Consider the following 12,306-nt stretch of genomic DNA (forward strand, 5'->3'; position numbering starts at 1 on the left):
GAGAGAAGCCACGGAGCACAGGGAGCTATTTTTGCTTGTGGAGAGAGGATGGAGACAAGGAGGGAGTACAGGAAAAGCACCGCCCCCAAAAGCAGCTGCAGAGAAAGAGGAAGAGTAAAACAGCCACAAGGGACTGAACAAAAGAGGGAGAAAGGAAAAAGGAGAGGGTTTAAATTCCTTTAAGACTCTACAAACAGGGGGAGTGCAGAGTCTGAAACTCCACAGCTTGATACCTGGCAGTGCTCTTGTGGGAAGGGTGAATCCCAGAGCAGAGAGTGAGGTCCGCGGGTCCTGGGGCCACACAGAAAGAGGCGGTTCCCCTGCTCAGAGGACATTTGGTAGAAGTTGTGTGGCCTTGCCATAGGCAAAGGTCCCAGTGGACCCCAGAGATCAACCACATTCGCTGGTGCTGGAACAAGGACATTAAGGGTGAAGCCTGGTGCCAGATGTGTGTTGTGATTCACCATAATCCCTGAACCGCTGATGCTACATGATTGTGTGAACTTTTTCTGGGGCAGGCTGCACCTGGCCTTAGTCTCTGGACATTGGCAGCAGCATGGTCAGGCGAATGTTCCTGGGGGCAGGCCAGCTCCTGGCCATTGTTCCATGAGACCCTCTCCCAGAGGGTCTGAGCGGGTCAAAGCTGCATTCCCTCAGAAGTGAGGGGTTGGGAAACACAGACCCATCTGAGGTAAAATTTGGGAGGGAGGTGCTGCCTGGCAGCCTGACAGCTTGGTCATGGACAGTGTAAAAGTAGGGAGCGGACAGAAGATGTAGACAAAGGAAGAGTGCTTGATTGCTGGTTGGGGAGAAAACAGTTCTGAAACTAGAGACTGGGTAGCTGGGTGATGCCATTTTCACCCCCTCCCGCAAATGCACATACACACCTACACGTGCCACAACAATCCTCCCCAGTAAGCTAAGCAGCGCCATCTAGTGGAGAACAGAGCTGTTACACTAAGCCCCGCTCAACTGGGCGAATGGCGCTCTTGAGGAATACCACAAATCTCTCTGTCTGCTTAGCTTATGGACTATAAAGTGCTTAATAGTTTGACTTCTAGGGGAAACTGGATGCAATTTCAATCATATTTCATTCTGTTCACTGGTCCATCTATTCAATTTTTTTTCCTTTTTCTTTTCTTATTCTTGAATACAGAAAGAGAAAAAAATTATTTTTGTTTTCCATTTTTATAAAAAAGATTTTTCCTTGGGGTGCCTGGGTGGCTCAGTCGGTTGAGCGTCCGACTTCAGCTCAGGTCACGATCTCGTGGTCCGTGAGTTCAAACCCCGCGTCGGGCTCTGGGCTGATGGCTCGGAGCCTGGAGCCTGCTTCCGATTCTGTGTCTCCCTCTCTCTCTGCCCCTCCCCCGTTCATGCTCTGTCTCTGTCTCAAAAATAAATTAAAAAAAAAACGTAAAAAAAAAATTAAAAAAAATAAATAAAAAGATTTTTCCTAATTTTTTCTACTATATTTTTCATTTTGTAAAATTTTTAAATTCTATTCTACTTTCATCATTTCATTTTATTCTATTGTATTCATTTTTTCAAATTTTTAAACATTTTTCTTTTTTTCTTTTCTTTCCCTTTTTTCTCTATTCTATCAAGTTTCTTTCAACAACCAGACCAAAATTCACCTAGGATTTAGCATCCTTTATTTGATTTTTCTGTGTTGTTCTTAATTTTTAATGTTTTTATACTTTATTAATTCCTTTTATTCCTTCAAAATGATGAAACGAAATTAATTCACCCCAAAAGAAAGAACAGGAAGAAATGACAGCCAGGGATTTAATCAACATAGATACAAGCAAGGTGTCTGAACCAGAATTTAGAATCACGATAATAATACTAGCTGGGGTTGAAAATAGATTAGAATTCCTTTCTGTGGAGATAAAAGAAGTAAAAACTGGTCAGGATGAAATAAAAAATGCTATAACTGCACTGCAATCTCGAATGGATGACATGGAGGCAAGGATAGATGAAGCAGAGCAGCAAATCAGCTCTACAGAGGACAAACATATGGAGAATAATAAAGCAGAAAAAAAAAGAGAGAGACTAAGGCAAAAGAGCACGATATAAGAATTAGAAAACTTAGTGACTCATTAAAAGGGAATAAACATCAGAATCATAGGGTCCCAGAAGATGAAGGGAAGAAAAAGGGGTAGAAGGTTTATGTGAGTAAATCATAGTGGAAAACTTTCCTAACCTGGGGAAAGACACAGACATCAAAATTCAGGAAGCACAGAGAACTCCCATTAGATTCAACAAAAACCGACCATCAACAAGGCCTATCACAGTCAAATTCACAAAATACTCAGGTAAGGAAAGAATCACGAAAGCAACAAGGGAAAAAAGTCCTTAACCTACAAGGAAAGACATATCAGGCTCGCAGCAGACCTATCTATCCACAGAAACTTGCAGGCCAGAAAGAAGTGACAGGATATATTCAATGTACTGAATCGGAAAAACATGCAGCCAAGAATTCTTTATCCAGCAAGACTGTCATTCAAGATAGGAGAGATAAAAAGTTTCCTAGACAATCAAAAACTAAAGGAGTTTGTGACCACTAAACCAGCCCTGCAAGAAATTTTAAGGGGGACTCTCTGAGGGGAGTAAAGACAAAACAAACAAACAACAACAACAACAACAACAACACCCAAAACTGAAACCAAAAGACCAAAAGCAACAAAGACTAGAAAGGACCAGAGAACACCACCAGAAACTCCAACTCTACAGGCAACGTAATGGCAATAAATTCATATCTTTCAGTACTCACTCTAAACGTCAATGGACTAAATGCTCCAATCAAAAGACACAGGGTAACAGAATGGATAAGAAAACAAAATCCATCTATATGCTATTTACAAGAGACCCACTTTAGACCTAAGGGCACCTTCAGATTGAAAGTAAGGGGATGCAGAACCATCTATCATGCTAATGATCACCAAAAGAAAGCTGGAGTAGCCATACTTATATCAGACAATCTAGATTTTCAAATAAAGACTTTAACAAGAGATCAAGAAGGGCATTATATCATAATTAAGGGGTCTATCCACCAAAAAGATCTAACAATTGTAAACATTTATGCTCCCAACCTGAAAGCACCCAAATACATAAGTCAATTAATCACAAACATATAGAAGCTCATTGATAATAATACCATAAAATAGCAGACTTCAACACCCCACTTGCAGCAATGGACAGATCTAAACAGAAAATCAACAAGGAAACAATGGCTTTGAATGACCCACTGGACATGATGGACTTAACAGATATATACAGAACATTACATGCTAAAGCAGCAGAATACACATTCTTCTTGAGTGCACATGGAACATTCTCCAGAATAGAACACATACTGGGACATAAATCAGCCTACAGCAAGTACAAAAAGATCAGTATTATACCGTGCATACCCACAACACTATGAAACTCGAAATCAACCACAAGAAAAACATGTGGAAAGATAACAAATACTTGGAGACTAAAGAACATACTACTAAAGAATGAATGGGCTAACCAAGAAGTTAAAGAGGAATTAAAAAGTACCTGGAAGCCAATGAAAATGATAACACCACAGCCCAAAACCTCAGGGACACAGCAAAAGCAGTCATAAGAGGGAAGTCTATAGCAATCCAGGCCTTCCTAAAGAAGAAAGGTTTCAGATACACAACCTAACCTTACACCTTAAACTGGAAAAAGAACAGCAAATAAAACCCCAAACCAGCAGAAGACAGGAAATAATAAAGATTAGAGCAGAAATCAATGCTATCAAAACCAACCAAACAAAAAAACAACAAAAAATTCCAAAACAAACAAACAAACAAAAACTGTAGAACAGATCAATGAAACCAGGAGCTGGTTCATTGAAAGAATTAAAAAAACTGATAACCCCCTAGCTAGTTTGATCAAAAGGAAAAAGGAAAGGACCCAAATAAATAAAATCAAGAATGAAAGAGATCACAATCAACACAGCAGAAATACAAACAATAATAAGAGAATATTGAGTAATTATATGCCAATAAAATGGGCAATATGGAAGAAATGGACAAATTCCTAGAAACATAAACTACCACAACTGAAACAAGAAGAAATAGAAAATTTGAACAGACCCATAACTGTAAAGAAATCGAATTAGTAATCAAAAATCTCCCAAAAAAACAAGAGTCCAGGGCTGGATGGCTTTCCAGGGGAATTTTACCAAACACTTAAAGAAGAGTTAACACCTATTCTTTTGAAGCTGTTCAAAAAAAAAACAAAAAACCCAGAAATGGAAGGAAAACTTCCAAACTCATTCTATGAAGCCAGCATTACCTTGATTCTAAAACCAGACAAAGATCACTAAAAAGGAGAACTACAGACCAATTTCCCTGATGAACATAGATGTAAAAATCCTCAACAAGATACTAGCGAACTGGGTCCAACAATACATTAAAATAATTCTTCACCACAACCAAGTGGGATTTATACCTGGGATACAGGGCTGGTTCACTATCTGCAAAACAATGTGATACATCACATCAGTAAAAGAAAGAACAAGAACCACATGATCCTCTCAATAGATGCAGAGAAAGCATTTGACAAAATAAAGCATCCTTTCTTGATAAAAACCCTCAAGAAAGTAGGGATAGAAGGATCATACTTGAAGATCATAAAAGCCATGTATGAAAGACCCACCGCTAATATTATCCTCAATGGGGAAAAACTGACAGCTTTTCCCCTAAGGTCAGGAACAGACAGGGATGTCCACTTTTGCCACTGTTATTCAACATAGTATTGGGAGTCCTAGCCTCAGCAGTCAGACAATGCAAAGTAATAAAACACATCCAGATCAGCCAAGAAGAGGTCAAACTTTCACTCTTTGCAGATGACATGATACTCTTTTGGGAAAACCCAAAAGATTCCACCAAAAAACTGCTAGAACTGACTCATGAATTCAGCAAAGTCGCAGGATATAAAACCAATGCACAGAAATCAGTTGCATTCCTATACACCAATAATGAAACAACAGAAAGAGAAATCAAGGAATCTATCCCATTTACAATTGCACCAAAAACCATAAAATGCCTAGGAATAAACCTAACCAAAGAAGTGAAAAATCTATACATTGAAAAGTATAGAAAGCTTATGAAAGAAATTGAAGAAGACACACACAAAAAAGAAAATATTCCATGTTCCTGGAGTGGAAGAACAAATATTGTTAAAATGTCAATACTACCCAAAGCAATCTACATATTCAATGCAATCCCTATCAAAATAACACCAGCATTCTTCACAGAGCTAGAACAAACAATCCTAAAATTTGTATGGAACCAGTAAAGACCCCAAACAGCCAAGCAATCCTCAAAAAGAAAACCAAAGCTGGAGGCATCATAATCCAGGACTTCAAGCTGTATTACAAAGCTGTAATCATCAAGACAGCAAGGTACTGGCACAAAAACAGACACTCAGATCAATGGAACAGAATAGAGAACCCAGAAATGGACCCACAAACGTATGGCCAACTAATCTTTGACAAAGCAGGAAAGAATATCCAATGGAATAGACAGTCTCCTCAGCAAATGGTGCTGGGAAAACTGGACAGCGACATGCAGAAAATTGAACTTGGACCACTTTCTTACACCATACACACAAAAAAATTCAAAATGGATGAAAGACCTAAATGTAAGACAGGAAGCCATCAAAATCCTCAAGGAGAAAGCAGGCAAAAACCTCTTTGACCTCGGCCACAGCAACTTCTTACTCAACACGTCTCCGGAGGCAAGGGAGACAAGCAAAAATGAACTACTGGGACCTCATCAAAATAAAAATCTTCTGCCTAGTGAAGGAAACAATCAGCAAAACTAAAAGGCACCCGATGGAATGGGAGAAGATATTTGCAAACAACATCAGATAAAGGGTTGGTATCCAAAATCTATAAAGAACTTATCAAACTCAACACCCAAAAAACAAATAATCCAGTGAAGAAATGGGCAAAAGACATGAATAGACACTTCTCCAAAGAAGACATCCAGATGGCTAACAGACACATGAAAAAATGCTCAGCATCACTCACCATCAGGGAAATACAAATGGAAACCACAATGAGATACCACCTCACACCAGTCAGAATGACTAAAATTAATAAGTCAGGCAATAATAGATGTTGGCAAGGATGTGGAGAAAGACGGTATCTTTTGCACTGCTGGTGGGAATGCAACCTGGTACAGCCACTCTGGAAAACAGTATGGAAGTTCTTCAAAAAATTAAAAATAGAACTACCCTACGACCCAGCAATTGCACTACTAGGTATTTATCCAAGGGATACAGGTATGCTGTTTTGAAGGGACACATGCACCCCAATGTTTATAGCAGCACTATCAACAATAGCCAAAGTATGGAAAGAGCCCAAATGTCCATCCACGGATGAATGGATAAAGAAGATGTGGTGTATATATATATATATATATATATATATATATATATACACACACACAATGGAGTATTGCTCGGCAATCAAAAAGAATGAAATCTTGCTATTTGCAACTATGTGGATGGAACTGGAGGGCATTACGCTAAGTGAAATTAGTCAGAGAAAGACAAACATCATATGACTTCACTCATGAGGACTTTAAGAGACACAACAGGGGCGCCTGGGTGGCGCAGTCGGTTAAGCGTCCGACTTCAGCCAGGTCACGATCTCGCGGTCCGGGAGTTCGAGCCCCGCGTCAGGCTCTGGGCTGATGGCTCGGAGCCTGGAGCCTGTTTCCGATTCTGTGTCTCCCTCTCTCTCTGCCCCTCCCCCGTTCATGCTCTGTCTCTCTCTGTCCCAAAAATAAATAAACGTTGAAAAAAATTAAAAAAAAAAGAGACACAACAGATGAACATAAGGGAAGGGAAACAAAAATAATACAAAAACAGGGAGGGGGACAAAACAGAAGAGACTCATAAATATGGAGAACAGAGGGTCACTGAAGGGGTTGTGGGAGGGGGGATGGGCTAAATGGGTAAGAGGCATTAAGGAAGACACTTGTTGGGATGAGCACTGGTTATTATTCATAGGGGATGAATCACTGGAAACCACTCCTGAAATCATTATTGTACTATATGCTAACTAACTTGGATGTAAATTGAAAAAATAATTAATTTTAAAAAGTGACGAAAAAAACCCCATATAATTTTTATTTACATATCGTACACACACACATATACATATATGAAATAGAAATATAGACGAGTAGGTTTGCGTGTGTAAACGTTCATATATGTCCACTGAGAGGGACTAGAAATAATGACATCCCAGTGGCAATAAACACACCTAGCATCTAAACTTGGATTCTAAATACAATTCTCTACTAAAATAAACCAAGGTTGTTTGGATTAATGACTGACAGGACACACTATCAACATTTCCCACATAATTTGTGAAAGCAGCAATGAGGTGATCAGCCTCCATCTACCTGGAGCAGTTGAAATTTGAATTACATCTGTGGATTAATTGTAGATGGTAGTACTGTATTAATTTCTTGATTCTGACGGGTTGTATTGTGGCTATGTAGGAAAGCATGTCTTTGTTTTCTGGAAATACCCTCTGAAACATTTAAGAGTAATGGGGCATCATATCTGCAACTTGCCTTCAAATGGCTTGGGATGTAGGTGGGAGAATATATATCTAGAGAGGATGAAAAAGAATGAAAAGGTAAATGTAAAATGTTAACAATTGGGGCTTTAGGTGAAGGTTGAAAGCAAGTTATTTTGTATTATTTTTGCAACTTTATTGTAAACTTCAAATTGTTTTAAAATAAAAATGAGCATCTGGATGGCTCAGTCAGTTAGGCATCCAACTCCTGATCTCAGCTCAGGTCCTGATCTCACTCATGATCCTGAGTTCAAGTCCCACACTGGGCTCCACACTGGGTGTGAAGCCTACTTAAGAAAAACTTTTAAATAAAAATGAAAAAGTTGGGGTACCTGGGTGGCTCTGTCAGTTAAGCATCTGATTCTTGATTTGGTCTCAGGTCATGATCTCATCACAGTTGTGGGAGATCAAGTCCTGCATTGGGCTCCATGCTGGGCACCAAGCCTACTTAAGATTCTCTGTTTCCCATTCCTTCTGCCCCTCCCTCTCTCTCAGTCTCTCAAAAAAAAAAAAAAAAGTCATCTTCTCAAAGACAACTTGAGCATACAGGGAACTATTCAAGTTAATAATAGATCCATCTTAAGACAAAACAAATACAAATCTCAAGGATGTATGCTACCAGATATCAAGACCTATTCAGAAACTGCAGAAATCAAGTCATGTGGTATTGGCACAGGGAGAGGAAAACACATCAGTGAGACGGAATACAGTCAGAAATTGACCCATACAAAAGAGTCACCTTATTTATTTATGACAAAGCTGCCACTGAAATTCAGTGGGGACAGGATTAAAAAAAAAAAAGAGTAGTGCTAGGTCAATTGATACTCATATGTAAAATAAAAACCTTGATTCCTATCTCACTTCCCACCTAAAAACTAATTTGAAATTAATCAGAGACTTAATATGAAAGATAAAAGTTACAGAAGATAAAATAGCTTCAAAATTAGGGCTAAGATTTCTTAAATGGGACATAAAAAGCACTCTCCAACAAAATAAAATTCCATAAATTGGATTTTTAAAAAGATTTTTTTAAGTTTATTTATTTATATTTGAGAGGAGAGACAGTGTGAGCAGGGGAAGGGCAGAGAGGGCGAGAGAGAATCCCAAGAAGGCTTTGCATTGTCAGCACAGAGCCTTATGTGGGGCTCGAACTCATGAAACAATGGGATCATTACCTGAGCTGAAACCTAGAGTCAGATGCTTAACTGAATGAGCCACCCAGGAGCCCCCATAAATTGGACTTTTAAAAAATTCTTAAAAACACCCTTAAGTGTGTAAAAAAGCAAGCCACCGAATGGAAGGATATTCGCAATGCACATTCTTTTTTAAAGTTTATTTATTTATTTTGAGAGAGAGTAAGAATGAACAGCAGGGGCAGAGAGAGAGAGGAAGAAGAGAGAATCCCACAGAGGCTCCGTGCTGTCAGCACAGAGCCCAACTTGGGGCTTGAGCTCATGAATCTTGAGACTATGAGCTGAAATCATGAGTCTAATGCTTAACTGACTGAGCCCCTGAGGTACCCTGCACAATACACATTCTTGACAAGGAATTAATTTCAGTGACAATAGTTATTTCTCAAAGTTCTTCTCAAATATGTCTGTTCTTTTTTCATCATGTCTTACTCTTTCTTAAAGCCTTGATATCTTCTTTAATGTCTTTAATAAATTTTATCTTGCTTATTTTATGTCCTCTGCCCATTTCTTAAATGGATTATTTGTTTTTTGGGTGTTGAATTTGATAAGTTCTTTACAGATTTTGGATTCTCACCTTTTATCTCATATGTCATCTGCAATTATCTTCTCCCATTCTGTAGGCTGACCTTTAGTTTTGTTGGTTGTTTCCTTTGCTGTGCAGAAGCTTTTTATCTTGAAGTCTCAACAGTTCATTTTTGCTTGTTTACTTCTGATGATGAGTCTAGCAAAAAAGTTGCTACGGCTGAGGTCCAAGAGGTTGCTGCCTGTGTTCTCCTCCAGGATTTTGATGGTTTCCGGTCTCACATTTAGGTCTTTCATCCGTTTTGAATTTATTTTTGTGTATGGTGTAAGAAAGTGGTCCAGTTTCACTCTTCTGCACGTTGCTGCCCAGTTTTCCCAACACTATTTGTTGAAGAGACTGTCTTTTTTCCATCGGAAATTCTTTCCTGCTTTGTCAGAAGTTAGTTGACCATATAGCTGTGGGTTATCTTGCTTATTTTATTTCCCTTTTTAGTTTTTAAATTTTTTTTCAACGTTTTTATTTATTTTTGGGACAGAGAGAGACAGAGCATGAACGGGGGAGGGGCAGAGAGAGAGGGAGACACAGAATCGCAAACAGGCTCCAGGCTCTGAGCGATGAGCCCAGAGCCTGACGCGGGGCTCGAACTCACGGACCCCGAGATCGTGACCCGGACCGCGAGATCGTGACCTGGCTGAAGTCGGAGGCTTAACCGACTGCGCCACCCAGGCGCCCCCCTTTTTAGTTTTTAAAATAGAGAGCAAGCAGGGAAGGGGGCAGAGGGAGGGAGGGAGAGAGAGAGAGAGAGAGAGAGAGAGAGAGAGAGAGAATCCCAAGCAGACTCTGTGCTTAGTGCAGAACTCGACGTGGGGCTTGATCCCACGACCCTGAGATCATGACTTGAGCCAAAACTAACAGACAGTCAACCAACTGAGCCACCCAAGCACCTCTTATGTCCCTTTCTAAAATTGACTTCCTAATATCTGAAGTTTTTGTTGTTGTGACTCTTTTTTGTTCTTCTGCTCTTTCTTACAATGGCTCATTTCCGTGAATGTCTGCTAATTCTTTGCGTGAAATCTTCAGTTTAGCTTTCTTCTTTCTTGTTGGATGGCATGGGTTTTGGTAGTGTTGCTCTGAAGAGGATTTATATTGGCTTTACCAACAGCCCCAGGACCATTTGTTTTAAGGGTAGGTTTTATTGTATACAAATTCTTTCTAAATAAAGTGGACTTAACAAAACTTGAGGTAATACTTAATCAAGATAACACTTTGAGCAACCTGATTTTATTTTCATTTCTGTAGTCTTTAAAAAAATTTTTTTTAATGTTTACTTACTTTTGAGAGAGAGAGAGAGAGAGAGAGAGCATGAGTGGGAGAGGGGCAGAGAGAGGGAGACACAGAATCTGAAGCAGGCTCCAGGCTCTGAGCTGTCAGCACAGAGCCCAATGTGGGGCTCCAACTCACGACCTGCGAGATCATGACCTGAGCCGAAAGTTGGACACCCAACCGACTAAGCCACCCAGGCGCCTCCATTTCTGTAGTCTTTATGTTTTTTATTCCTATAGATCTGGACTTTGCTACTTTTTGTAAAAGAATAAACTAGATTAAAATTTTTTAGTTGTAGATACTCAAATGACATGTTATTTGCCTTTCCCCTCCTCATTAAATAGTAGAGCTCAGCCTCATCAACTTAAGTCAGCCACCCAGCTACAAAGTTTCTCTTTGCCACCAGAATCTTGAGTCTCTTAATAGTGCCTCAGTTTCTGAGGCATTATATACTATATATCTTATATTCACTGGACATCATATACTACTGTTACTGTATGTTAAAATGCAGACCCTACCACCCATTTTGGATGTTTCTGGGAAAGGCTGACCATAAACGTGCACAAATTATAGACTTGGGGTTTCAAATTCTAAGGTAAGACTATTCTTTCACACATCAGCTCGTCTTTTACTATCCTGCCCTCAGAGCCAAGCAGAGAGAACTTTTCCTGTCTTTTCTTAGTGCTGATGCATGGTTTTTTGTTTCGTTTTTTAGTTTGCCCTTTGACATAGGGTGCAAAATTTTTAAAGGTTTCAATTTCATGCCGTGGTGTCAGTTTCTATCTCTGAGGGGCTCAGTCTTTCGGTGTTAAAACTCTCCAAGCAAGGTTCCCAGGACCACCACTCTCTTTGGAGAGCTGCTCATCAGCTTTCAAGTTCATTGCCTTGTTTCCAGTTGCCCCTTCATTTCTGGTGTCTGAGGATTTCCCACTTCTCCTGTGATCACAGCTATGTGATTTTTAGTAAGTGTACTATTTTACACATTGATTTGTAGCGGGAGTATTTACAGATGATTTCATTTGTTATCTTGCCAGAAATCCCCATATGAATATTATAAACAGAAAAGTTATTTTAAAAATGCAGCCCCATGTGGGGCTCCACGTTAAGCATGGAGCCTGCTTGGGATTCTCTCTCTCTCTCCCTCTGTCCCTCCCCGGCTCGCACTTTCTCTCTCAAAATAAATACAAAAATTGCAAATGTGGGGTGCCTGGGTGGCTCAATCAGTCAAGTGTCCGACTCTTGACTTCAGCTCAGGTCATGATCCCCACATCAGGCTCTGTGCTAGGTGTGGGGCTTAAGATTCTCTCTCCCTCTCTCTCTTAAAAAATTAATTAATTAATTTAAAAAATGCAAAGGTGCATACTCATAATTTGTTTTCCAATAGTTAACGTTTGGGCCAAATAATTTCCTGAAGGCTTAATGAACACTCGTCCACCACTTTCTCAGAGAAAACTAGCGAGGGTATCAATGTCTTCAAATATGGGTTGGCTGAAGGACTGGGTCAGGACACTTTCCTTTTTACTACATGTCTGGTCTTCCATCTTTATCTTGTGTCCAGGCTTCTAATTTTATCTAGAATCTGACCCTTACTTCTGAGCACAGCATCTACCTGCTAAACGGGCTCCCAAAGAACCTGTTTGGTCCTAGATTAT

The sequence above is a fragment of the Lynx canadensis genome, chromosome B3 (assembly GCF_007474595.2).
Source record: "Lynx canadensis isolate LIC74 chromosome B3, mLynCan4.pri.v2, whole genome shotgun sequence".
NCBI classification, from domain to species: domain Eukaryota; kingdom Metazoa; phylum Chordata; class Mammalia; order Carnivora; family Felidae; genus Lynx; species Lynx canadensis.